General features: G+C 40.9%; 1 protein-coding gene across 6 annotated transcripts in view; it reads left to right on the top strand.

The window, feature by feature from the left end:
* The window catches only part of NRG1 (neuregulin 1), a 1,130,312-nt gene that overhangs the window by 635,058 nt on the left and 470,175 nt on the right, over nucleotides 1-25,079 (top strand). The window lies entirely within an intron of this gene.

Below are 25,079 nucleotides of genomic sequence, written 5' to 3' on the forward strand. Positions count from 1 at the left end.
ATAAGCTTTCTATAGTTTTCAGCATACAGATCCTTTACATCTTTGGTTAGATTTATTCCTAGGTATTTTATGCTTCTTGGTGCAATTGTGAATGGGATCAGTTTCTTTATTTGTCTTTCTGTTGCTTCATTGTTAGTGTATAAGAATGCAACTGATTTCTGTACATTGATTTTGTATCCTGCAACTTTGCTGAATTCATGTATCAGTTCTAGCAGACTTTTGGTGGAGTCTATCGGATTTTCCATGTATAATATCATGTCATCTGCAAAAAGCGAAAGCTTGACTTCATCTTTGCCAATTTGGATGCCTTTGATTTCCTTTTGTTGTCTGATTGCTGATGCTAGAACTTCCAGCACTATGTTAAACAACAGCGGTGAGAGTGGGCATCCCTGTCGTGTTCCTGATCTCAGGGAAAAAGCTCTCAGTTTTTCCCCGTTGAGGATGATGTTAGCTGTGGGCTTTTCATAAATGGCTTTTATGATCTTTAAGTATGTTCCTTCTATCCCGACTTTCTCAAGGGTTTTTATTAAGAAAGGGTGCTGGATTTTGTCAAAGGCCTTTTCTGCATCGATTGACAGGATCATATGGTTCTTCTCTTTTTTTTTGTTAATGTGATGTATCACGTTGATTGATTTGCGAATGTTGAACCAGCCCTGCATCCCAGGAATGAATCCCACTTGATCATGGTGAATAATTCTTTTTATGTGCCGTTGAATTCGATTTGCTAGTATCTTATTGAGAATTTTTGCATCCATATTCATCAGGGATATTGGCCTGTAGTTCTCTTTTTTTACTGGGTCTCTGTCTGGTTTAGGAATCAAAGTAATACTGGCTTCGTAGAATGAGTCTGGAAGTTTTCCTTCCCTTTCTATTTCTTGGAATAGCTTGAGAAGGATAGGTCTTATCTCTGCTTTAAACGTCTGGTAGAACTCCCCTGGGAAGCCATCTGGTCCTGGACTCTTATTTGTTGGGAGATTTTTGATAACCGATTCAATTTCTTCGCTGGTTATGGGTCTGTTCAAGCTTTCTATTTCCTCCTGATTGAGTTTTGGAAGAGTGTGGGTGTTCAGGAATTTGTCCATTTATTCCAGGTTGTCCAATTTGTTGGCATATAATTTTTCATAGTATTCCCTGATAATTGTTTGTATCTCTGAGGGATTGGTTGTAATAATTCCATTTTCATTCATGATTTTATCTATTTGGGTCATCTCCCTTTTCTTTTTGAGAAGCCTGGCTAGAGGTTTGTCAATTTTGTTTATTTTTTCAGAAAACCAACTCTTGGTTTCGTTGATCTGCTCTACAGTTTTTTTAGATTCTATATTGTTTATTTCTGCTCTGATCTTTATTATTTCTCTTCTTCTGCTGGGTTTAGGCTGCCTTTGCTGTTCTGCTTCTATTTCCTTTAGGTGTGCTGTTAGATTTTGTATTTGGGATTTTTCTTGTTTCTTGAGATAGGCCTGGATTGCAATGTATTTTCCTCTCAGGACTGCCTTCGCTGCGTCCCAAAGCGTTTGGATTGTTGTATTTTCATTTTCGTTTGTTTCCATATATTTTTTAATTTCTTCTCTAATTGCCTGGTTGACCCACTCATTCGTTAGTAGGGTGTTCTTTAACCTCCATGCTTTTGGAGGTTTTCCAGACTTTTTTCTGTGGTTGATTTCAAGCTTCATCGCATTGTGGTCTGAAAGTATGCATGGTATGATTTCAATTCTTGTAAACTTATGAAGGGCTGTTTTGTGACCCAGTATATGATCTATCTTGGAGAATGTTCCATGTGCACTCGAGAAGAAAGTATATTCTGTTGCTTTGGGATGCAGAGTTCTAAATATATCTGTCAAGTCCATCCGATCCAATGTCTCATTCAGGGCCCTTGTTTCTTTATTGACCGTGTGTCTAGATGATCTATCCATTTCTGTAAGTGGGGTGTTAAAGTCCCCTGCAATTACCACATTCTTCTCAATAAGGTTGCTTATGTTTATGAGTAATTGTTTTATATATTTGGGCGCTCCGGTATTCGGCGCATAGACATTTATAATTGTTAGCTCTTCCTGATGGATAGACCCTGTCACTATTATATAATGTCCTTCTTCATCTCTTGTTACAGCCTTTAATTTAAAGTCTAGTTTGTCTGACATAAGTATGGCTACTCCAGCTTTCTTTTGGCTTCCAGTAGCATGATAAATAGTTCTCCATCCCCTCACTCTCAATCTAAAGGTGTCCTCAGGTCTAAAATGAGTCTCTTGTAGACAGCAAATAGATGGGTCTTGTTTTTTTATCCATTCTGATACCCTATGTCTTTTGGTTGGCGCATTTAATCCATTTACATTCAGTGTTATTATAGAAAGATATGGGTTTAGAGTCATTGTGATGTCTGTATGTTTTATGCTGGTAGTGATGTCTCTGGTACTTTGTCTCACAGGGTCCCCCTTAGGATCTCTTGTAGGGCTGGTTTAGTGGTGACAAATTCCTTCAGTTTTTGTTTGTTTGGGAAGACCTTTATCTCTCCTTCGATTCTAAATGACAGACTTGCTGGATAAAGGATTCTCGGCTGCATATTTTTTCTGTCTAGCACACTGAAAATCTCGTGCCAATTCTTCCGGGCCTGCCAAGTTTCAAAAGAGAGATCAGTCACGAGTCTTATAGGTCTCCTTTTATATGTGAGGGCACGTTTACCCCTTGCTGCTTTCAGAATTTTCTCTTTATCCTTGTATTTTGCCAGTTTCACTATGATATGTCGTGCATAAGATCGATTCAAGTTACGTCTGAAGGGAGTTCTCTGTGCCTCTTGGATTTCAATGCCTTTTTCCTTCCCCAGTTCAGGGAAGTTCTCAGCTATTATTTCTTCAAGTACCCCTTCAGCACCTTTCCCTCTCTCTTCCTCCTCTGGGATACCAATTATGCGTATATTATTTCTTTTTAGTGTATCACTTAGTTCTCTAATTTTCCCCTCATACTCCTGGATTTTTTTATCTCTCTTTTTCTCAGCTTCCTCTTATTCCATAACTTTATCTTCTAGTTCACCTATTCTCTCCTCTGCCTCTTCAATCTGAGCCGTGGTGGTTTCCATTTTGTTATGCATTTCGTTTAAACCGTTTTTCAGCTCCTCGTGACTGTTCCTTAGTCCCTTGATCTCTGTAGCAAGAGATTCTCTGCTGTCAGCTATACTGTTTTCAAGCCCAGCGATTAATTTTATGACTATTATTCTAAATTCACTTTCTGTTATATTATTTAAATCCTTTTTGATCAGCTCATTAGGTGTTGTTATTTCCTGGAGATTCTTCTGAGGGGAATTCTTCCGCTTGGTCATTTTGGATAGTCCCTGGCGTGGTGAGGACCTGCAGGGCACTTCCCCTGTGCTGTGGTGTATAACTGGAGTTGGTGGGCGGAGCCGCAGTCAGACCTGATGTCTGCCCCCAGCCCACCGCTGTGTCCACAGTCAGACTGGTGTGTGCCTTCTCTTCCCCTCTCCTAGGGGTGGGATTCACCTTGGGGTGGGGTGGCCCGTCTGGGCTACTTGCACACTGCCAGGCTTGTGATGCTGGGGATCTGGCGTCTTAGCTGGGGTGGGTAGGCAAGGTGCACAGGGACAGGAGGGGCAGGCTTAGCTTGCTTCTCCTTAGGTGATCCACTTCAGGAGGGGCCCTGTGGCAGCAGGAGGGAGTCAGATCCGCTGCCGGAGGTTTGGCCCCGCAGAAGCGCAGAGTTGGGTGTTTGCGCGGAGCGAGCAAGTTCCCTGGCAGGAACTGGTTCTCTTTGGGATTTTGGCTGGGGGATAGGCGGGGGAGATGGCGCTGGTGAGCGCCTTTGTTCCCCACCAAACTGAGCTCTGTCGTCAGGGGGCTCAGCAGCTCTCCTTCCCTTTGTCCTCCAGCCTTCCCGCTTTCTGAGCAGAGCTGTTAACTTATGACCTCCCAGCCGCTAAGTCGCGCTTGCTGTCGGAACACAGTCCGTCAGGCCCCTCCGCTTTTTTGCAAGCCAGACTCGGGGGCTCTGCTTGGCCAGGGAGCCGCCCCTCTGCCCCGGCTCCCTCCCGCCAGTCCGTGGAGCGCGCACCGCCTCGCCACCCTTCCTACCCTCTTCCATGGGCCTCTCGTCTGCGCTTGGCTCCGGCGACTCCGTTCTGCTAATCCTCTGGCGGTTTTGTGGGTTATTTAGGCAGGTGTAGGTGGAATCTAAGTGATCAGCAGGATGCGTGGTGAGCCCAGCGTCCTCCTACGCCACCATCTTCCCTCTCCCCCCTATTTTTTTTTTCTATATCATTATTTCTACCCTAATTCTATTATATGTTCTATTATATGTATATATATATATATATTTTTCTATATATTATTTCTACCCTAATATTTATTATTTCCTTCCTTCTGCTGTTTTGAAGTTTTGTTTGTTGTTCTTTTTCTAGCTCCTGTAGGTGTAAGGTTACGTTGCTTATTTGAGCTTTCTCTGGCTTCTTGAGATAGGTTCATATTGCCATAGACATCCCTCTTAAAATCTTTTGTTGCATTCCAAAGTTTTGGACTGTTGTGTTTTCATTTCCATTTCTTTCTATGTACTTTTTGATTTCTTCTTTAACCCATTCATTGTTTAATAGCATGTTATTTGACCTCTATGTATTTGTGGTCTTTCCAGAATTTTTCTTGTGGTTGATTTATAATTTCATAATGTTGTGGTCAGAAAAGATGCATAGTATGACTTCAGTCTTTTTGAATTTGTTGAGGCTTGTTTTGTGGCCTAATATGTGATCTATTCTGGAGAATGTTCGATGTGCACTTGAAAAGAATGTGCATTCTGCTGTTTTAAGATGGAATGTTCTGAATATATCTGTTAAATCCATCTGGTCCAGTGTATCATTCAAAGCCACTGTTTCTGTGTTTATTTTCTGTTTGGATGATGAGTCCATCAATGTAAGTGGGGTGTTAAAGTCCCCTACTATTTTTGTATTACTGTCGATTAGTTCCCTTACGTTTGTTCTTAGCTGTTTTATGTATTTGGTTTCCTTCATGTTGGGTGCATAAGTATTTACAATTATTATATTTTCTTGTTGGATTGTCCCCTTTATTATTTTATAGTGTCCTTTTTTGTCTCTTTTTTTTCAATGTTTATTTTTGAGAGGGAGAGAAAGAAACCGAGCACAAGTGGGGGAGGGTCAGAGAGAGAGGGAGACACAGAATCCGAAGCAGGCTCCAGGCTCTGAGCTGTCCACACAGAGCCCAACGTGGGGCTCGTAACCACAAACCGGGAGATCATGACCTGAACTGAAGTCAGATGCTTAACTGACTGAGCCACCTAGGTGCCCCATGTGTTTTTACAGACTTTGGTTTAAAGTTTGTTTTGTCCAATATAGGCATTGCTACTCTGGCTTTCTTTTGATATCCATTTGCATGATAAATATTTCTCCATACCCTCACTTTCAATCTGCAGGTGTCTTTACATCTGAAATGAGTCTCTTGTAGGCAACATATAGATGGGTCTTGTTTTTTATTCACTCTGTCACCCTATGTCTTTTTTTTTAAATATACTTTATTGTCAAATTGGTTTCCATACCCAGTGCTCATCCCAACAGGTGCCCTCTCAATGCCCATCACCCACTTTCCCCTTTCCCCCACCCCCAGTCAACCCTCAGTTTGTTCTCAGTATTTAAGTGTCTCTTATCATTTGCCTCCTCCGTCTCTAACTTTTTTATCCCCTTCCGCTCCCCCATGGTCTTCTATTAAGTTTCTCAGGACTCACCCTATGTCTTTTGATTGGAGCACTTAATCCATTTACGTTCAAAGTAATTATTGATGGCTATGTACTTCTTGCCATTTTGTTACTTGTTTTGTGGTTGTTTTTGTAGTTTTTCTCTGATCATTTCTCCTCTTTCTCTGTTTCATGGTTTGCTGGTTTTCTCTAGTGATATACTTGGGTTCCTTCCTCTTTATTTTTTACATATCTATTATTGCTTTTTGATTTGGGTTACCTTTTGGTTTATATGTAACATCTGCATATATCAGTCCATATTAAGCTTATGGTCACTTATTTTTTAACTCATTCCTTACTGCTCTCCCCTCCATGTTTCAGATATCTGGTATCATTTTTCCATGTTTTTATTTTGTGCTTCCTATGTTTCTTACTCTTACTTACAGTTTTTGTTTTCCACTCAGAGTGGAAACATTTCTTGTAGGGCTGATGTAATGGTCATGAATTCTTTTGACTTTTGTTTGCCTGGGAAACCTTTTATATTTCCTTCCATTTTGAATAATAGCCTTACTGGGTAGAGTATTCTTGGCTGCAGATTTTTTCCTTTTCAGGGCTTTGAATACATCATGCCCCTCCCTTCAGGCCTGCAAAGTTTCTGTTGAAAAATAAGCTGATAGCCTTATAGGGTTTCCTTTGTATGTAAATGTCTTCTTTTCTCTTGCAACCTTCAAAATTCTTTCTTGTCACTACCTTTTGGCCATTTTAATTACTATGTGTCTTGGTGTGGAACCTCTTTGCTTTGAATGTGTTGGGGGATGTCTGTGTCTCCTGCGTCTGGATTTCTGTTTCCCTCCCAAATTCAGGAAGTTTTCAGCTATTATTTATTCAAACACATTTTCTGGGCCCTTTCTCTCTCTTCTCCTTCTGGGATCTCTATAATGCAAATGTTATTATTCTTGATGGAGTCACTGAGTTCCCTGAGTCTCTTCTCATTATGTGGTATTTATCTCTCACCTGTTCAGCTTGATTGCTTCCCATTACTCTAGCCTCCAGGTCACTGATACATTCCTCTGCACCCATAGCCTACTATTTTGTCCTTCTGTTTTATTTTTATTTTCATTTGTTGAGTTCTTCATCTTTGATGTATTACTTTTTTCTCTTTGTTAAGAGTCTCACTGATGTCTTCCACTCTTTTCTGAAGTCCAGTGAGTATCTTTATGATCAGTACTTTAAATTCTGTATCAGGAATATTACTTATTTGTGTTTTACTTAGATCTCCTGCTGTGACGATGTCCTGTTCTTTCATTTGGACCATAATTCTCTGTACCCTCATTTTGTCTACCTTTCTGTGTGTTAGGAAAGTCAGATACATCTTCTGCTCTGGAAATTAGTTGCTTTTTGAGGAAGAGGTCCTGTGGTACCTTGTAGTGCAGTGTCCCCTGTTCACCAGAATTGTACTTCAGTCTCCTATGTGTGTTGCTTGTGTTCTGCTATTGTGTCTGAGTCATATTTCCTTTCAGTCTAGACATCTGCACTGACTCTTTGCCTATTATGGGTTGCCCTTGCTCTCTATGATGTTAGTGAGTTCCGGGAAGGCCAGCTCGGAGAGGGTGTGGCAGCAGGAGGGCTTAGGGGCAGGGCGGTAACTTTAGCAGAATTTGCACAGACCTACTTGGCACATGCTGGATCCCCCCCAGCTGGGTGGCCAGTGGGGCATGGTGCATGGGAGCAGTGGTGGTGGCCAGGACAGTGTGGCAGTATCTGGGCAGCAATTGGGCAGAGTGAGTGCATGGCATTATCAAAATTTACACTGAGCCACTAGTCAGGGGCCAGCTCCTCTAAAGTGCAAGGCTGGCATCTGGGATTGCAGCACATGGGAGCAGTCAATGGCCAAGGGTGCACAGTGTCTGTGCACAACTGGGTGTGGAGTATGGCTGCTGGGGTGCACGACATCTGTGCACGCATTGGCTGGGTAGGTGGGTGGGATGTTAGCCAAAATGTCACTGAGCCCCTGTCATAGGCCAGACCCCACGAAATGGGGTTGCTGTGGGAGTCTGGCATGCAGAGGCAGATGGTGGATGGGGCTTGTACACAATGTTAACAAAAATTGTGCTGAACCCACAACAAGATCAGAAATACGGTCCAAATGAAAGAACAGGCTTGGAGTGGGCAGGTCCTCAGGAAAACTTGTGAGTGGGCTACACTGCTAGTAGGTTAGGTAGCAAATGTCCATGTAGCCCTGCCTCCCACAAGTAGCCCTGTGTTTATGCAGGGGTGGAGGGGGTGGACGGGGGGGGGGGCAGGAAAGGAAAATGGCACCTGCTAGCTCCTTTGTTCCCAGAGAAGCCCCCCAACACTCTCCGAAATCATTATAAACAGATCTCGCTGTCACTGTGGAAGCTGTCGCTTTTATGTTGTCTCTCCTTGGTCTGTTCCCTCTTCAGGGGTGAGGACCCAGCTATCACTCGCCATCGCTGCTTGCCCAGGGCTGAGTCGTCTGCCTTTTAAAGCTCCAGGCTCCAAGTCCCACTGGCTATACAAACTTTCAGAATTCAGCTCCTCTGCTTTTCAAGACCACATGTTATGGGGATTTGTTTTCCCTGCATAGGCTCCCTGGTGCTGCTTCCCTTTCTGTATCTGCAGCTCCCTCCCTTCTGCAGGCAGCTCCCAACCACTGCTTCTGTGAGTGGCGTACACTCCTATGGAGATTCTTCTCTATGTTTATTGATTTTTTGAAGTGTATTTATTTATTTATTTTGAGAGAGAGAAAGAATGTGTGAGCAGGGGCGGGCAGAGAGAAAGGGAGAGAGAGTGCTCCACACTGTGAGCACAGAGCCTGACATGGGGCTCAAACTCACAGACTGTGAGATCATGACTTGAGCCGAAACCGAGAGTCAGATGCTTAAGCAACGGAGCCACCCAGGCTCCCCTCTACATTTAGTTGTTGAGTTTGTTCTGCCAGTTTTCAGATAGCTAGCCATTTTACCGACTTGGATGTGAGTGATACCGAGTTGTAAATGTGGGATGGAGTGAGCTCACAGTCCTCATACTTTGCCATCTTCCTGGTACCCCCAACTCCTTTTCATATTGTAATTCTTGACAGGATCCGTCTGTGTGTATATACACATACTACATATATTATTAGATTATAATTATATAATGTGAAATTATATAACATGTATATATATTTTAAGTGTCATGAATAGTGATCAATGATAGTTTTGTTTGCTTCACTTCAAAAATAAATTTGGCAACTTGATGTCATTCCTCAATTTTTAAAATTATTATTTGTCTCATGAAATTTAAGTCTTAAGTAAGCTAGATAAGTCTTGATTTTTCACTCCCACCTTGCCACGAGGTGACAGTTCACGCCTGACCCCAACTATACAAAAAAAAGACAGGAAGACCTACCTTCTGAAAGACCACCATGGACTCCAAGAAAGTGTCTCCTGTCTCACTTCTAAAAGTGTTTTGAAAATCAATAGCAAGCTCTGAAATCCACTGTATAAAAAAAAATGGGAATGTTTGGGATCATTTAGAAGAAAGATTAGTTTAATGAATTTTGGCCCCCGGTTTAAGGCAAAAAAAACCCATGACCATGTGTTAGATATAACCATATTTCGTGCAGCATGTGATCCGAAAGAATGATTTAATAGCTATAGTCCAAGAAGTGTTGAAAACTCTGATCCGGTTTATAATTCCCAATATAGGACACATATAAACAGAAGGAGTAACCCAAGAATCAAACTGATGACTGTGTCAAGGTCTGGGGAAACTCCATTTTAAGATAGAAAGCCAAAATTTTATCTTCATGTGTGCACATTTGCCTCCTACAATTTTCCTTGGGCATTTCTGCATGGAGGCAAGGGGAGGATTTGACTAGTATCTTTGTCCATCATCTCCCCTCTGCTCCTGTTCTGATATAGCATATCAGTGTTGGCGGTGGGGGTAAAGTAACCAAGCCTCCTGCAATGAATGATAATGAGGATAATAGCTAATCCTTACTTACCTAGTACTTATGTGCCAGAGAACATTCCATGCACCTCATGAATTCATATTTCATCTATGAACTCATTCAATACAACCCTATAGGATAAGGTCCCTTATCTCCATTTGACAGGCAAGAAAACTGAGTACAAAAAGGTACAAAGTGAGAGTACACAACTACTAAGTGGTACAGCTAACAATCAAACCCTGACGATCCGGTTACAGAGTCCAGCCTCTTAATCACTGTGTTTTACTACCTCTTGAGAGAAGAAAACTTTAAATGGGTAATGTTAGTATCCAAGCGTGAGTGCAAAATGAAACAGGGGGCACCTGTGTGGCTCAGTTCATTAAGCAGCCAACTCTTGATTTTGGCTCACAATTTGTGAGATCATGAACGGCGCTGACAGCATGGAGGCTACTTGGGATCCTCTCTCTCCCTCTCTCTCTACCCCTCCTCATGTGCTCTCTCTCGCTCTCTCTCGCTCTCTCTCGCTCTCAAAAATAAATCGATAAACTTAATTGATGAAATGGAAGTTAGCCCAGCAGCCTATTATTTACCCAAGATCATGAAGAGATCTGAGAATACTTGGCTCGGGTAACAGGTTTGGGAGATCTCAGTGATCCATCTCCTGGACCCACATGTGGGTGATGAAGATACCCTGACCTGGAACTCACCTTCCTGGTTAAAACCACCAAATGAGAAAACCCACATGAGTTTGAGTTTTTGTGGTTAAAAGGAGAGGCACATAATTAACCCCCTTAAAAAAATCAATACATTTTTTTAATCCATGTAGGACTAGCACATAGTAGGTGTCTGAACTAGGGAATTTTAAACAGTGAAGGTAAACCAATTCAACATTTCTTATTCGTAAACTCTCATTTTTGTCAAATGTAAAACCTTGTGGGTTTTCCTCTTGTTCCAGTTTATATAATCACATTCCAAACAACTTATGTGGACTTTTGTGAGGGTTTTTTTTTTTTTTTTTTTCCCCTCCCACACAGCTCTCCTTCTCTCATCAGGCTCTTGTAATCAGCTTTGGACAAGAGTTATATTCCATTCATTTCTTTTTCTATCCCTTCTATTTTATACATTCTGAGGCTTGGCTGTCAACTGAATCTTGAACTGGGTAATTAAATGGTTCGTGGGCTCCAACATGTTGTAACATATGTCATACTCCAGAGAGCTTCTCTGCCCCAACTTGATAAAATGAGTGATACCGGGACACCATTGTCATACACACCCCCAAACCTGGGTGTGTAGCCTTCAGCTGCCTGAACTTGTTCAGATGGAAATGGGATTGCCAAAGCACCTAGATATGCATGCTGTGCTTTTATTATGAAAGCTGCATGAGAAGAGAAGGTCATAAGTGAAAAGTGTGCAGTGGGAAGAAGGAAATCTCTCTGAGCCAGAAGCCCTTTGGAAAAACCAAAGGTGACAGCCTAGATAATTTTGAAACCCTGTGTAGTAATGGAAGTTGATTTCACTAACTTAACAAATAGTCATAGACAAAATATGCAATTTTGGAAAGAGTACCTGGCTCTGCGAATGGTTCCACGCCTCCCCTCTGAACAGCAGCAGCCCATAGAACAAAGGCACCATATGTCTTAGTCCTCACTTCTTTTGTTCCTGACAGTTTCCTTCTTCTTTTTTTTTCTTGTGCCCACTTCTTATTTTTGAATGCACTGTAGATGAGCTCCTCTTCATTCCTGAACTCATTTCGCACTGGCATGAAGTACCTACTTTACTCAAACCTTTCTCAACAACCCTCAGATCTGGATTCCCCATGTCCCACCAGAGCCCTGCCCTGTATCTTTTGCTAAGTGCCCCAATCCTTCAATCATTTGTTACTGCAGTGTAGAGCAGACGGCAAAGGAAGATCCCTCTAAGGATGAGCCTACTCTCTGTGATTCAGGGAAGCTTCCCATGGCCCCAGCACCTTCGGTGGGCTGGGGTCTCCCAGGCTCTGCTCACCACCCCCCCTTGTTTTTCTTGATCCTTTTCCCCCTCCTGACCTTCATTTTCTCTCTTCTCTGCCTTCCCCAATGCCACTTACAGTTTTGGCTGTGGGAAAAAGAAGCTTAATACTATCTCGACTACCTTAGGATACACTTCATAACCCAGGAAATAGAAATAACACTTCGAGAGTTTTAAACCTGCATATGATGGTTTTAAAACAAAAACCATTTTATTTTAGAATGATCTTCAAGTCTAAAGTCACAAAGCTTGTACACAATTCTTATATACCCTTCACCCTAACATTCCCATCTTCCCCTAATGTTAAAATTTTATGGGTGCCTGAGTGGCTCAGTTGGTTAAGCATCCGACTGTGGGTCAGGTCATGATCTCACGGTTCATGAATTCAAGCCCCACATCAGGCTCCCTGCTGTCAGCACAGAGCCCACTTAAGATCCTCTGTCTCCTTCTCTCTCTGCCCCTCCCCAGCTTGTTTTCTCCCTCTCTCTCAAAATAAATAAATAAACTTAAATATATATACATATATATATGTGTATATGCATTGTACATTTGTCATTTGTCAAAACTGGGAAATTTTTGATACAACTATCAACTAAACTTCAGACTTTATTCATGTTTTACCAGTTTTCCACTATTGTCCTTTATCTATTTCCAGATAGCATATTGCTTTTGCTACATGATGATTTTAAGTGATGATGAAAACAAGACCTCTGCCTACACTCCTGTCACTGTGTGTGTGTGTGTGTGTGTGTGTGTTTATTTAATGATACAAATACAAGAGCTTATATAGTTCAACATGGAGGTTTTTCTTTCTTGCCCTTTTAGATATACACCAGTGCTGAAGTGGCAGGCGTTATCATAGAATATGAAATACCCTTGAGCCTCTGCTTTTCAGCTGTGACTATACCAGCTTAATTTGAGAAATGTTTGTAAAATATACATGTTTTTCCTCATCTAAGATTTATTGAACAGGAATCTCTAGGGAGTCAGGTCCATCCAGGTTGTACTTTTACAACCTTCCCAGTATCAGGCCATCGGGGCCAAAAAAGATTATCTTAGGCATTTGCATTTCAGAAGCTACAACAGACTCCCCATTTTGTATCTCCTAATTTGGGACATATGTCTTAGTATGAATATATGCACGTAACGATTTATGATGCATGTTAGATGTTTTTTTAATAGCTTCCTCCTTCAGAATATTATTTCCCCTAGCAATATTACTAAGTCTATCTTGAATAAAGTGGGCTTCATGCCCCTAAATCTGCACTGCTGTCAGCCCTACTTGGATACAATGTTGTCCGTGAACCTGTGCTTTGGAGCCACAAAGATCTTGAGATCAAGTTCTACATCTGCCATTTAGGAACTTAACAAAGTTATATAACTTCTTTGTAATTGTTCTCTGTCTGTAATAGAGGATAATTATTGCTACTAACATGCAAGATTGCCATGAGCATAAACCACCTAACATATGGAAGGCTTAGGATACAGTATTATTTACCAAATAGAGGCAATCCTAAAAGCCTGTAACACCTGGGAAATGAGAAGATTTATAAAAATCACAAAATTGAGAATACACACTATTAAACCCTGTGTTTGTCTTAGTTTCTTATATAGTTATGATGGCCTCTAAGAATTTCCAACACAACCTCCAATTAAATAGCTCTTTGATGTATTGTGTGTGTGGAGGAAATCTGATTTATTTGTATTTGGAGAGAAAGGAGACCAATTTCCCCCCCCCCCCCCCCCGCCAAATTCTGAAGATGTGAAAAGAAGTATCAGAAGTAGAAATTATCAGGGTGCCTGGGTGGCTCAGTCAGTTAAGCATTCGACTCTTAATTCAGGCTCAAGTCCTGATCTCATAGTTCATAAGATCAAGCTCCACATCAGGCTCCATATTGACAACATGGAACCTGCTTGGGATTCTCTCTCTCTTCCTCCCTCTGCCCCTACCCTGTTCATGCTCTATCTCTGTCAAATTAAATAAATAAATAAGTAAAACTTGAAAAAAAAAAGCAAGTAGAAATTATCAGGATACTCTATAAAGTTCTAGAACTATAAACACCTGGAGACACCTCATTTTTATATCTTTTCTACAAGTTATGTTCCCTTCTGAAAATTCATGTGGATGTTTGAGAATTAACCCTGCAAAATGACAGTAAATGGTGTGTATATATATATATATATATATATATATATATATGCCCTAGATTATAAATCCCATTACCAAGTATATTACCTTATGTTTCACAGAAACAACTTTGAAAAATGGGGGGGGGGGGGGAATGTTTGTAAAGGATTAGAGGTTCTAAATGAAGAGGCCTTCCTATTTTTGTCATAATTTGTCTTATTTAATGTGTTGATTTTTCTTCAAATCATAAAAACAATGTTAAGAAAATGCATTAACAAACTTATCCAAATAATACCGGCCAAATCCTGCAGATGCCACAATATGAGACAGTTCACCAAGCTAAGAGGCCCTTGTCATTCCCAAAAGATTTTCTCCAACTTCTTCTTTTTGTCCAGTCCCATATTAATTGGTATCAAGCTTGCACACTATACTGTCTCTCCGCTGGGCCATTTGTTAACTGGTTCTATTAATTAGCTACTTCTAAAAGAAGTTTCACTGGGAAGGAATCTTTACCTGTTTTGTTCAAGAATATATTCTTATTGTATAGACTAGTGCTTGGTACCCAGTAGGTCTTTAGTAAATAAATATTGGGTAAATGAATGACAGACATTATGCCTTGTAGATACATCATCTCATTTCATCCTTTTAACATCCCTATGTGATACATACGACTACTATCTTCATGTTACAGACAATAATATGGGTAGATTTGAAAATTACTAACCGTTACACAGCTGATACATCGATGGCAAGTACTTCACAGCCCCTGTAGAAACATCATGGGATACTGCCTTCCTGTCTGACATTTGAGAACATGTGATTCTTAGATTAGGATAGGTTAGGTTCAGGAAAGTTTGGGACAATGGGAGAATATGGAAGTCATGGTAGAATTCCATCCTCAAGGCATAAGCCACATATCCTGCCCTCATTGTCTGACCCTCACTTTGTATCATTTTTTTTCTCCATTTGTCTTATTTTGTTTTTCTCCTCAATTTGTTTTCTAAGACTTTCAAATTAAAGTCAATTTGTTTTCTAAGCATCCCAGGTTAAATCACTAACCATTAATGGTGAACATATCCCTGAAATCATTGGGCTCTTTTTTATGTCCTATTAGCTGAGTAGAGATTAACTTTTTTTTCTCGTCTAACTCCCCATACACACACTCACATGACTGTGGAGCTTCAGAAAAATGCCGAAATTTTCCTGGGTGGGCTGTGTATAAATTTTCACCCAGTCAAATTCTCCAAGCAACTCGTTTTTAATTCGTCATCAGTCTAGAAATCTAAGCCAACACTGAAAACCTAAGGGCCTGAAAGATTTATTTCAGCATTCAGACCTCCTCCCTGATATTCTGGGGCTGTGTCAACACAGGCAGAGTGCAGTAGAGAGCCAAGGGTATTTAAGAATCCCCTAATGTTAGAAGTGAAGGAGGACTTCCAGGTTTTAGAGCCACACCTCCTTTTGCACAGAAGACAATGGAATGTAAAGCCAGCAGTAGCCATACTGGCCTGCCTGTTCTCTGGGTAATTCTAATAATAATGGACAATCGTGGGGGTGGGGGGAGATTCATATGGGTAATGAAGATTTTAATTTATTTTCAAAGATTGACATCTTTTACTAATTACCACTTTTCTGAAGTTCACACAGCCACAGAATAACTCCTGTGTAAGAAGACTTTGATAAAAGCCATAAAAAAATTTAATTCGGTAATCATTTATTGAGTGTTTGCTGATACCTCTTTTTTGAAATTTTTTAAATGTTTATTTATTTTTGAGAGAGAGAGACAGAGGGCAAGTGGGGGAGGAACAGAGAGAGAGGGAGACACAGAATCTGAAGCAGGCTCCAGGCTTTCAGCTCTCAGCACAGAGCCAGATGTGGGGCTCGAACTCACGAACCACGAGATCATGACCTGAGCCAAAGTTGAACGCTTAACCAACTGAGCCACCCAGGCACCCCATCTGTTTATTCTTAAATATTCCATGTCATTCCATGGTTGATCTAAAATAGTTGCAAAAATACATAAATATAAAAAGTTAATATATCTATTTGAATTAATTTGAGGGAAGGGGAAAAAAAAAAAAAGAAAGTATTAGAGCCAGAGGTAAGATAAACATGCAGAAATATATGTCATGAAACTCTGGAGGGAAGCCTAAATGTCAGTCAAGCTCCCCAGTAAGCAAAGTAAAGAGAGGAAAAGTTAATCAACTCCAACATTCATAGTTGCTGTAATAAAAAAAAAAAAAATAATAAAAAAAAAAAACATTGTAAAGACACTGCACAAGAGTTCATGACAAAAAGACCTGAGAAGTGTTTCCTGTTTGGAGAATGAGGGTCTACAATTTGCAATGCACTTTGGTAAACAGAGAATATAAGCCGAATACTGTTGTCACTGGGCTTATAATTCAGTTGGAAAAGACATAAAAAAAAAAAAAAAAAACCCTGAATATGATATGAACAAAAATGAAATGAGTGCTCTAATAGTGATTCCAACATAATGTTAGAAGATCACAGAAAAAGAAAGGAGTCTGGTAGGATTATGAAAGACTTCACAGAGAAAGTGGCATATCCACAGGCCTTGAAGGCTGCCCAGATCTGTAAAGAAAAAGGTTAGGGGAAACATAGAATAAAAGAATTGGGTGGTCAAAGGTACAAACACTTTTACTGAGAGACTGTTGAAAAGTGTAGTGTCTGTACTGCCATGTATCAATGACGGATTTTTTTCTCTTTCATCTAGAACCACCCTGGAACATTGACCAATCCGTGTGGTATTTATCAAAGCCACACTTAGTAACTCCAGCCATCTTTTAAAATAAAACGTCTCAGCATAAAGGAAACATTAATATCTGTATAAGTCTATGACCTTTCAGTTGGAAAGTCTGAACAAAGTGTAATGATAGTTTCACGACAGCTATGGCACGTGCTGTTGTGTTGGAGTAGAAAAGAAGCCTTGGGTTTTGATTTTAAAACCTTCCTGAAATACGAAACTAACAGCCAAAAGGATTAAGCTAACCAGTGAGGCAAGAGGGACTGCTTGCTTTTTGGAAGTGAAATTACTTTCTTGACCCTAAGGATGCCTTTCTGCTCTGTTAGTGTCACTTAGCCAAACAAGACCCAAGAAGAGTTAATGCACTACCTGGCAGGGTAGTCTGGAGGTGTTGAAAGGATCAAGACTATTGTGATCTATCCTGACTTTTTATTCTCCCAAACTACCTGTGGATATAGTCTGAATTATGAAAGGTGGCTTCCCTAGTTTGGGGAGAAAAGCATTGAAGAAGGATGCTGTCAAAATAGAAAGGACTTTCAGCCTGAGTAGATAAAAATTAGTAAGAAGCATTAAGATTAAGTGTTAAGAGGTACAAAAATGACAGTGTTTTTGCTCCTTAAGATCTTATTGTTAAAAAAAAAAATGTGTATCTGTAGATCTGAAGACTATTGAAGCATGACATTTTATCCCCAAACTAGCGAGAGAAAAGTAATTATTTTTTAAATTTTTTTAATGTTTATTTATTCTTGAGAGAGAGAGAGAGAGAGAGAGAGAGACAGTGCATGTGCACAAGCAGAAGTGGGGCAGAGAGAGACACAGAATCTGAGGCAGACTCCAGACTCTAAACTGTCAGCACAGGGAGGGCCCAACACAGGGCTTGACTCCATGAACTGGGAGATCATGACCTGAGCCGAAATCAGACACTTAACCAACTGGGCCGCCCAGGTGCCCTGGAAAGTAATTCTTGAAAAGACATTCTTCCCATCAATATACATTATGATGTAAAAGATGTACCCTAGAGAATGCTTTGTAAACCACATTTTGTGATTCCATTGGAAAAGATAATGTGGGGTGAGCATGAATCGGAGAATTCCAAAACCACTACTCTCTAGAGAAGTGCGCCCTTAATTCCACTGAAGATAAAGCATTTGGAACAAGTAGCCTTTCCCCCAGGAAATAGTTGCGACTTTCAAAATGAGCTGTCACTTACCAAATGCAAAGTGACTGATCTTTTCTCAGAGAAACACGCAGTATCAAACATGGTTTAGAATAAAAACAATACTCCCTTTGAATGTAGGAATAAGTTAGTCGAAACTTCTTGTTCTAAATGAAGACCAAGTATAAGCTTTCATGGTACACATGACCATAAGGAGTCAAGAATGCCCTGAATCCCTGTTGCACAGGATTATACAAAGGACATATATTGTGACACTTTCTGTTTTGTTCTGTTTGGCTTCTGTTGATGGATGATAATTTGGATAATTTTAGTTCTAGGCATTTTTTTCCTAGTGTCCTAAAATGGGGCAGATGTTCATCCATTCATTGTGCCACACTTTTCTTTATGCAACAATTTCATAGAAAACCATGAAGAATATTTCTGAGGAATTTTGGGGAGATGGTTCTAGGTCATTGCTACCATGGTGGACTCTGAAAATGGTCCCTGTGATCCCTGACTCCTGGTGTTCCCTCTCTCATGTGATTCTCTCCACTTGAATGGCAGAAGGACTTTTGACTTGTTCCTTGCTGACAGAGTACAAGGTTGACCAAATATATATGACTGCCTGTTAGTGATTACGTGACTATGTTAAATAAGATTGTGATGCATGTCTTGCTAGAGTCTCCCCTTTCCTTGCTGGCTTTGAGGAAACAATTTCCCATGTTGGGGAATCCCACACGACTAGGAACTGTGGGTGACCTCACGAATAGAGGACGGCCTCCACCTGAGAACCAGCAAAGAAGTGAATTCTACCAAAAGTATGAATGAGCTTAGAAGCAGATCCTTCCCCACTTGAGTCTCCAATGAGACTGTAGCCCTAGTCAACACCTTGATTACAGGCTTGTGAGACCCTGAGCAAAGGACCCAGTTAAATTGTATTCAGACTCCTAACCCACATAAATTGTGGGATGGTAAGTGTGTATTATTTTAAGTGGCAATTTGTTACACCCCAATAAAACACGAATACACTTACCAAAAATGTCAACAGCTATTATCAGTCCTGGCAAATGGATTTATTTTCCAATGATATCCATGAACACTGAGTAGATAGTGATAATTTATGGTGATTTGCTTTATTTCATTTCCTCAGATTCTGAGTATTAAAGATACATTCAAATTTTAGTATGCTGATCATCTCTGCCCTTTTCCCATGTGTGTGTGTGTGTGTGTGTGTGTGTGTGTGTGTGTGTGTGTGTGTGTTTAAATTCAATCATGGTGCAGGGGATTATTAAAAACATTTTGGGGCACCTGGGTGGCTCAGTCAATTAAGTGTCTAACTTCGGCTCAGGTCATGATCTCAGAGCTTGTGGGTTCGAGCCCCATGTCGGGCTCTGTGCTGACAGCTCTGAGCCTGGAGCCTGCTTTGGATCCTGTGTCTCCCTCTCTCTCTGCCCCTCCCCTGTTCACACTCTGTCTGTCTGTCTCTCTCAAATAACTAAACATTAAAAAAAGTTAAAAACATTTTTACTAAACAAAACTTTATATGGGATAGTTCCTTAAAGGCCAATCCTCAACACTGTCTCAAGACTTCTCAGGGCATTTCCTTCTGCAATGTCTCCACACATTCTGCCTTGGATTTTAGTTTGTGGTATTAGGGATCAGTAATGCACCCTTCAAGTCTTTTTTTTTTTTTTCAACGTTTATTTATTTTTGGGACAGAGAGAGACAGAGCATGAACGGGGGAGGGGCAGAGAGAGAGGGAGACACAGAATCGGAAACAGGCTCCAGGCTCTGAGCCATCAGCCCAGAGCCTGACGCGGGGCTCGAACTCACGTACCGTGAGATCGTGACCTGGCTGAAGTCGGACGCTTAACCGACTGCGCCACCCAGGCGCCCCTTTTCAAGTCTTTTTGAAGTCTGTGATTTGACCAGCTCTGTGCAGGGCCCTAAAGTGTTCATGCCAAGGAGGGGTAAGACACATCCCCATCCCTCAGGGTATGGAGGCATTAGACTATAGGACAGGTCTAATCTACAAGTTTGAGGAAATAGTCTATAAAGCTTGGAGACTGACTTAGCTTATAGAACAGTATTCATTACCCAATTTACTTGAGAAACTTAAGAATAAAATCACATATTAATTTATTATTTCCTCCCTTCCTCCATTTCTACCTTGTTTCTTTCCCTTCTTCCTTCATCTCCCAAATATTTATTATATGTGCCCATTAGTAGCATAGTGTGATAGACACTGATGTCTTTTAAATACCTTGTCAAATAATCATTTCGTATCTTCTTATAAATATATTGATTGTCAAGTTTAAAAAGACTCGGTGTAGAAATAAAGGAGCGTAAAGTCATATTTTTTAATTGGCTGACCAGTGCTAGAGATAATAAAATAGTTCTAAATTCTAGAAGCTAAGGTCAAGGCTCCAAGGCTCCAGTGCTGCCTGTCGGTGGCTATTTTCCTAAAGGCAATGCTTTTGACCTGCTTGTGGTCTCACGTTTTATCTCCCTGCAACATGGAGCTTCCAGGTCCATGTGGAATAATGATGGCATAGCCACTGTCCTATTCCTCCTTGAGCCAAGACCCAATGGGAATGACAACTTCCATGCTGGAATTTCTGCAACCAGGTCACCTGGGAAGGGAGAGACACTCTCTGGGTAAAGTCACCCTAATTTTTTGAAGTGAAATGCTAGTAGGAAAAAGCAAAAGAGCTAACTTAGTGGGATCATAATGCCATACATGGTCTGTCATGCCAATGGGAAGCAAAAGAAGGAAATTCTTGGGGTGCCTGGGTGGCTCAGTCGGTTAAGTGTCTGACTTTGGCTCAGGTCATGATCTTACACTCGTGGGTCCGAGCCCTGAGTCGGGCTCTGTGCTGACAGCTCAGAGCCTGGAGCCTACTTTGGACTCTGTGTCTCCTTTTCTCTCTGCCTTCCCCCTACTCGAGCTCTCTCTAAAATGAATAAATATTAATAAAAAAAAATTTTAATAAAAAAAAGGAAATTTTCTATCAAGGCATTAAGTAATTCATTGGTTCATTAATTCAAGCAGTTAAGCAAAAAACAAATATTTGTTGAGGACCTCTTATTACTTCTCTTACTCATAATGAAGTTTTTAACAACAAAGTTCATCTGTTGCTCCAGGAGCAATATAATGACAATGGCCTTAATAGCATGTGAACCAAAAATGATTGCGATGTAATTTATATACAGAGTGCTTGTTCCTTTCTCTCTCAGAAGTTGTTAGCATTTAAAGCTTGTAAGGGAATTTAATACCTGTTTTTCATACATGCATACCCACACGTGACAATATTGAAATATTTTATGAATACTCATGATAAACACCAAATTCATTATGATAAGTGCTACTGTGATTCTGAACATTTTAATGTACTATGGAGGCATCGGAGTAATATAAAGACAAGGTTGTATGTAAGTAGGAATGCTAACTGATCTGCTTTGCATGTCCAGCATATTTTAGGTCATAACAGATTTTGTTAGACTCCTCTGTTAATATTGTGCAGTATGGAGTCATGAAGGATTAGAAATAAAAAGTAATAATAATTGTCTAAGCCATCAGGAAGGGCCATCGAGGCTCTGAGCAGAGATGCTGTGGAATCATGCATGAATTACAGGCAATACAAGCAGCATCATTATGGACTCCTCAGTTTACATATTTAATCTAAACTTCTCAGTCTTATATCATGGGGATTTTTTTTTTAATTTTTTTTTTCAACATTTATTTATTTTTGGGACAGAGAGAGACAGAGCATGAACGGGGGAGGGGCAGAGAGAGAGGGAGACACAGAATCGGAAACAGGCTCCAGGCTCTGAGCCATCAGGCCAGAGCCTGACGCGGGGCTCGAACTCACGGACCGCGAGATCATGACCTGGCTGAAGTCGGACGCTTAACCGACTGCGCCACCCAGGCGCCCCAATCATGGGGATTTTTTTCACTTAACGAAATAAAAAATAAATAAGCTATTTAAAATTGGGACATGACCACACCTGAAGATGATACCAAGTCACGGGAATACTTGTGAGACAAAAATAGGGAAATACAAAATCTCGTCTGCAAAAAGGAGACATTGTTTGAACGCGTATTTAATCAGTGTGATAGCGTGCTGTTTCAGCATGTTGCCTTGAAATGCCCTGTACTGTGTCTTTGGGTTTACCAATCACAGCATGAAGGTCCAACTTAACTTAGGTCCTCAGCAGTAAGGGAGAACTGGCTTACACCGGCTTGCACATGCCCGGTATATAATGTCTCTTCCTAACACACGTCCAGGGACGTCCCTTTGGTAGCCCGCAATTGGCCACGTTGGACACATTTATGCCACAGAAACTGGCAAATGCAAGGAATCAAACTACAAATGCTACAGATCCGTTTTCTCTCTTTTTTCTAGATCCTTGTCAAACATATTCTGGCTCTCATCACCACCTGTAATTTTATGTCCCTGTACCTTGTACAAGGTACCTTGTACCCTTGCACAGTGACAGCTATTGCAGGTCTATGTATTTGAGGGTAAGGCCAGTTCTAGCAAAATATAAATTAGGTGAAATGTGTTCTGGAGCTTCTTTGCCCCTTTTACTTAACTCTCTTTCCCTTTCTACCTCTCCTTAGAATCTCACCTTTTTGTCTTTATCTTTTTAGCCCTGTCCCAGCCCTAGGTCTCCTAAATCAGAAAACTTGCCAGCAACTGTATGAAATTATATGGAACTGTATGTGTGCCATAGGCTGAAATAGTCTTCCTAAAAGTCGGAAAAGTAGAGCAAAAGAGAAAGAAGAGATTTAAGTTTTATATCAAACCCTGTCTACTTAGGACTAGCTTCATCAAGCATCTTCAAACACGATTAACAATAAATTCTTTACGTGTGGTTTCAGAAGTGGATGTATGAGGATTTGGTTCATCGCCTAATGATAGGGAGATTCACAGATGAGGGGCAGATACAGAAGAGCAGAGACTGGGTACGAACCACTACACAAATCCCCAAAGTGGGCTAAATTCTTTATTAGGAGGAAACACTCCTTTTGCTCCCACATAAAAACTCCTAATAAAACACGTTATTACATTCATTGCAAGTCTTTCAGTCTTTCGTTTAAATGTGAACCAATGGTCCTTGATTTGCTGGAATTTCGCACGGGCAAGGACGAGCCTCGTGAATCCCCACGGCATGGGTACGTCAACAGCACGGCTTCTCTTGCAGAAGCGTCTTCTGCACTATGGACCTTTGAGTGGACTCACCACCGGGTCTGCGCCTAAGCCCTGAGAGCCACCTTGGATTAGGGAATTGGTCAGCGTACGTCTCTGTGTGTGACCTCTTGCCTATACTCGTGTTCCTGGGGCCATAGGAACTTCCTGAAACCAACCTCAGCTCTAGGAGTGTGAGACAGTGCCCGGCATGCCTTTTCAGATCAGGCTCCAGACACACAGCATGGCATCCTTCTAGAAAATTAACTGGGCACAGGAGCAGTCCAGGCAATGACTGGGCTTTCCTCCCCCCCCCCCCCCATTACTGTGCAAAGAGCTATTTTTTTTCCACCAGCCTGCCTTGGTGAGTCAGCATCAGCAAGAAACTTCATCTCTTCATTGATGCAGGTTAGAGCATTGAGTTTTCAAGCTTCTAACATTAAACCGTAATTTTTCCTGGGTTAGGGACCTATTAACTAAATATGAGCCAGTAATAGATCTTTGGTAGGATCTATTACATTGGCCATTAACAGAAAGTAGGACCCTGAGGGAATGATGCACACACAGGTAATTTTCCATTTGAGGTTGGTGGAAGGAGACGACTCAGAACACATTTAGTTTAGAATGTTGTAGTAGACACAGAGGGGGGTGCTGGGCTGCTGGAGGCGTGGGGCCTAGAGAGTGAACAATGAATGCCATGAGCATTCACTGAAGACAGATTCCTACCTCAAAAGTGGCCTATTACTGACCCTGCCTCTGTGTCCCAGGGGGTCATGCATTATTGATCAAAATGTCAATACACCTTTTGGGCTGTGGTTCACAGGCTAACTCTGTTATCTTAGAGATCTGTACCAAAATATTCATGGTTCCCAGTAAAATAAATCAGTGCTTCCTTCACCCAAACCAGAAACACCTATTGGGACTGTTATCCAATTATCTGGTGGAAGAAAACATTGATAAGCACACTTGCAATTGAAAGAAATATTTTTTGAAGTTCAGAGGGCTGACGAGTTGCATTTTGATTGACAAAATAATGAACCTGCTGATGGCGTCCAGGATTAGTTGGCTGAATTTGTGTTCATTTCTCCATAAATTTGCCGAAGTCCGAAGAGAAAATGCGTCGAGGCAGAATGATGAGCCATTTGATTAAGCGTGTTATCAGCCTGGTGGTGGCCAAATTCTACCCTCATATATTCATGCACACATCCTTTGCTATGAGTTGCACATGTGCTTTGTGGTTGTGGGGCAGATTTAGGTTTGTTTTTCTTTCTGTCTTTTCGAGTCTAAAAACTCATCATTTAAAGTGTTTGGAAGCAATTTAGAAATGCTCTGAGATTCCCAACCCCCTCCTGACTTTTGGAATACGTGCAGTTATTTTTTCTGGCACAAAAAACAATCAGAAAAGAACAAAAATGCCAGGATATCTTCCAAAGAAAGACATGAAGGTACTATTTACTTTATTTGTAAACCACCATGACTTCTTTATTCTTACCTGCTGTTACCAAACAATCATTTAATAGTGGAAAAAAAAAAAGTGGAAGGTAGAGTTTAAGGTCGGGGGTTGGGTATGCAGTATTCCTGAACAATTGCAGAGAACTGTTCTGTCACTTTTATTTAGTTGGTGTTAACTAAATTTTTTTTAATGTTTACTTGTTTTTGAGAGAGAGAGAGAGAGAGTGAGAGAGCATATGAGCAGGAGAGGGCCAGAGAGAGAAGGAGACACAGAATCCAAAGCAGGCTCCAGGCTCTGAGCTGTCAGCACAGAGCCCGACGCAGGGCTCGAGTCACTGGATACATTTTTTAGAAGCAGCATCTTGAAATGCAATGTCAATTGATTTAGAATTCCTAATCATTACACTTTATTCCTAAAAATTGGTAATACTGAGAACATTGCTTTTTAAGTAGATTGTGGTAGGTTGGGAACCTGAAATGAGGGAGAAAAAAAAAACCTTAAAGACTGATGTTTTTCAAAGTTACAGAATTATGTGGGATTTGTTGGCTAGTAAACTCATTTCCATTGGCATTTCTTTAATATGTGAAAGGTAGTCCACGGTTTCTATCCACAGTGATCTCCTGTCTGCAGAACAATGCCCAGTCCTGATAACTCTGTGCGTGAAAATTAAGCATTGTTCCTCCAAAACTGGCAGGATTAATGTCTTTGTTTTCTTTTTTACAAATATCCCTTGTGGCTGAACCCCAAA

This window comes from Puma concolor, chromosome B1 (assembly GCF_028749965.1).
Source record: "Puma concolor isolate L17-30 chromosome B1, mPumCon1.1.hap2, whole genome shotgun sequence".
Classification (NCBI taxonomy): Eukaryota; Metazoa; Chordata; class Mammalia; order Carnivora; family Felidae; genus Puma; species Puma concolor.